The following is a 4,556-nucleotide window of genomic DNA, read 5'->3' on the forward strand; positions in this document are numbered from 1 at the left end:
TCCCTTGAAGAGGCTGATTTCTAGGGTGTGATCTATCTTTTTGTGATCTGGTTTCATAACATGAACTGACTGACACTAACATTGGCTCCAGCTGGGAAGGACAGCTCCTTGGAGGTGTCAAGAAAACCGTAGACCTAGTAGCCTTATCCATTGGGCATGGAGTCAAATTGCAAAGACTAAATTCAAACTAAAAACTGGCTGAGTAATTGACCTTGATAAAAATATAAACTGACTAAACTTATTTATGGCAGGAGACCATCGAGATCTTAGGGCCTTCACCTCGAGATTCAAATCCTGATGATAACCACCTACCTACTGAGGATATATATACAATCATGTGTAATGATCCCTCCAGTGTAACCAATCCAAAAAATGGCTACTTATTTGAATCATGCTTGTACTTTCTTTGAGAAAGCAGAAAAAACAAAAGATAGGCCACTCCAAGTGTCCACTGAACATATGTATGTGGTCCATAAATATAATAAAATCCATCTTCCCTGTTGACTGTAGAAAATCAGTGTAAGGATCCTTAAAAATCTGAAATTTTACCTTGTCTTGGAATCTAGCAAAAATACAAGTACTCCTTTCATTTTGATTTGAAAGAATATTTGGTTGTTGATCCATAAGAAGGCATAGGGAAGTATGACTTTCTGCTACCTGAGTGTTGGCTGCAAATTGTTCAAGCATGAGCAACTCTGATTCTATCTCTAGCATACTATCTATCTCAAACTCATATTCTTCCAATTCATAGTCTAAATCGTCTTTTAACAAAACACACTCTTCAAGATTATTAAAAATGTCAGCCCTATCCTCTTCAAGAAAGAAAAAAGTCCCTATTAGCTGATATCCTTGCAAGAAATCTACATCACAAATTGGCTTACTCACAACAACTTCGTATATAGTTTCATCAGTCTCATGACTGTCATCATTTAAACCCAGATTTTCATTTTCAATAATGGAAGAAATTTCACTTACACATTCTTCATTGTGTGAGTACTGCAAACCTGCCTTAACTTGGGTTGTAACATGGCTTTTCAAGAGTTGATCTATTTCATCTTTAGATAGAGGAGAACATTGAGTTTTATAGAAATCAACATTGGCTTGGTGATTTTCATTTTCAAGATCAGGAATAAGCCTTTCTCTATTTTGATCCCAGTCTACTTCATCCAAGGAGGAAGTTGCTAATTCTTGTTGGGAGGAAAAATCATAAAGGGCTTCTAATATATCTTCTTCCATACATTCTTCATCCCCATACGAATTTTCAAGAAATTTAATAAAATTTTTAGAAATCTCACAACATCTATCCATCATTGATAAGGAAAAATTGCAGCTTTGATAATGTTGAAAGAAAACTGAATGAAAATCCTTTAGAGAATATAAACTAGCAGATGGTAGACTCTCATACCATTTCCTCATTATTTCCTCCAAGGTAGCCATGAATATCTTCATCAGACAATCTTCAGGAAACTTAGTCTTTAATCTATGAATATGAAAATGAAATTTGACCAAATGCAAACTAGCATCTTCTCCATCCCGACCTTTAAACTTTGGCAGCCCTGTTTGCCAATCTATACAATGAATTCGACTCGGAAAACCAAGAATATTAGTTCGATTCATAGGAGCATACCTTCGAGCAGTTGAATCCATATTGAAAACAATTAAGTCACCAAGAAGTTCTATAAACTACCGGTTTTTGAACAATGGGGTCACCATGAAAATTCTTAACCTTTGGATTCTTCGACATTGGAGTCACCAAGTGAAAGATGCACAACCTTTCTTGTGTCTGATAATTGTTCACCATCAGCGATTAGATCTGATCATTGTCGTTCTTTCCTAGGGAAGATATATAACTTGTTCCTCCACAACGACGCCAAAATGTTATCCTCTACAATGTCCCACGCTAAGGAGGAGATCGAAATAGGTAACTTCAAACCACTTTCAGTTCAACAGCTAGCCCTGCTCAACCAGAGAGGGATCTCTCCAAGTATTTCTCATTCAATGACTACAAGAGAAATGGATTTTAGGCTAGATGTAATAGTTTTAGATGATTTTTTGAAAAATTAGGGTTTTTGGGTTGCTGGACTAGGGACGAGAAAAAGAAATTAGGTCAAGGTCTCAAAGGGTTGTAGTCACAGGTATAAAGAAGAGCAAGATAACAACATCTTGTGATGAATATGAGAATTTGGTCGATGTAGTGCAGGGTTTGAAAATCTTATAAATTCATAATGAGTATGTTACCATGAATTAATTAATCTAGATGAGGAAATACACAGACATGATTTTCCACATAAACAGAGCTTTGAATATAAAGAATTATGCCTATATAACTGTAAGGAAAATCACTAAGGAAAAGAAAAACATGTTAAGAAATATGGATTCATTCATAAGAAACTGACATAGAAAAAAAACAACATCACAAACTCACTGCACATGTATTCCTGAAAAATAGTTGCAATTGCTCCTTTGGCTAACTGACATGTGAAAGCATAAGATACAAGTTCTTTCCGTTGAAGTCCAAACATTCTCTCTAAATGAGAAATGATACATATAGACTCAAAAAAATAGTTTCCCCACCTTCAGGGGTCGAATCCCTAAGTTGTGGAACAGTTTCCAAGAATCTCTCAACCAACAAATGAGAGTGAGAGGGTAAAAAACAAACTCTTCTCTTAGACTTTGATTTGAGTTTTGCTTCATTTATGAGGCCTAATTAACCATAAAAGCAACCTATCATGCTAATTTATTTATGATTACATCATCTGGACTTCAAACTACTAAAGTTACATCATCAAGTTTCCTTTGACCAAGTCAAACTAGAAATCTAAGAAATTACACAATTGAATTTTTAATTAAAAATGCAGAAAATTCCAGTAGCATAGTGCCAACTTTGTGGCCACTTTAGGTACCTTTCTGAAGTCAAATTTGAAATCTGAGAGAATGGTAAACTATCCTTTCTTGTATAGTTTCCAGAAAATCTTGATTTTTTAAAATTACCCATGGGAAGGTCTTTAAAAACTGATTCTCCCAAGGTGTCTCAAAAAGCGCAACACGTGTCAAAAAGAGGGGCTGAATGTTGATTTTTGACCCTTCTCATTTTTCTCAAAATATGAGCCCTGTTTGAGAAATATTATGAAATGAGTTTTGAGAGGATGCCACCATCTTTCCAAAAATGTAAGCCACTTGTCATTTGGATCTCTAAGGAAAAAGCACAATGCCAAGGCACTGCATTTCTGTAACTAGTGTAATTTATGAACTCTGCACCAAATTTCACAAAAACCCAAAAATGCTCAGAAAACTCCCAAAATTGGTCCATAAGTGCCAAATGAGGTACATTATGCTATCATGGATGCCTCAGCAAGCATATCCAATATTTCCTTCTCATTTTTACTTTTTAGGGTTTTCATTGAGTTTGGCCTTCAACTGCTTGATTCTGACCTTGGCAACCTGATTCCTTGTGTAATAATGGATGACCATCTTCCTTTGCAGCTTGTTATCCATGTTAACCTTTTCAAGGAGCTTCTCAAGGTGGAAATTGATCTTGTCAAGCCAAAACTCCCTGTCTTCATTTATTTCCATGGCAATCCTCTCCTCAAAGGTCAATTCTTCCATTGGTGGCTTTTGTTCTCTTCTAGGTCTAGGTTCATGCCTTTGAACCAATACTCCCCATGATTTGGTATCCCTGTGGCAAGAGAGATGGCATCAACTGAGAATGTGAAATCAATCCCTGCAATGGTGGCCTTTTCTCCTTTCATATTGGTGGCAATCAAATCAGTGAGCTGCTCATGAAAACTTACCTCTCCCACTCTTTGACAAAACCCTAGGCATTTGATATCTTCAAAGAATTGTCTTATGAATGGTGAAGAATTTATCTCATTGCAATTTTTGGGCTCATACCTCATAATATTCCCCCATTTATAATGTTTTCTTTTCTTTGATGGTTAAGAGTCTCCTTACCTTTTTGAAACCCTGGATGATTGGAAAGGGGAAAAAACAGTGAAAAGTGTTTGAATTGGTGAAATGAGGGAGTTAGATAAGGGAGATGGAAGTAGGTAAATTTTGGGAGATGGACAGGGGTTTTAGGAATCCTTAGGAAGTTAAATGGAGGGAAATGAGTAAGAGGATTTAAAAACAGTTCTAGCTAGGGAAACTGCTCAAATTGATAGGTAAGAGCTAGGGTTTGTAAGAAGGTGAGGTAAACTGAAGGGAAATGATTTGTGTGGTGGATGGGATAGTGATTTGTATGCAAGAAAAGGTAGGGACAACAATTTCTAGGTTTTTAATGTTCCAGCTAATCATTTGCAAGCTTTAAAACATGAAGTTCGTACAAACCCTAGATGACTAAACTCACCATCATTCATTCGTTTTGCCAAAATAAAAGATGGAGTGAAATGATTGTACTTGCTAAATAGCTTAGATAAAAATAAACTAGAATGCAAGCTTAAATTTTGAATTTGGGCAATTTTCTAGGATTTTTGGGATACTCTTCCCTGTGCGCAGCGCAATTCACAGAAACGCAGCGCCTCTCCCAGAAACGCAGTGCAGTTCACAGAAACGCAGCG

Source organism: Pinus tabuliformis, chromosome 7, assembly GCF_031772625.1.
Source record: "Pinus tabuliformis cultivar Carrire ecotype Pingquan chromosome 7, CPIR1, whole genome shotgun sequence".
Lineage (NCBI taxonomy): Eukaryota > Viridiplantae > Streptophyta > Pinopsida > Pinales > Pinaceae > Pinus > Pinus tabuliformis.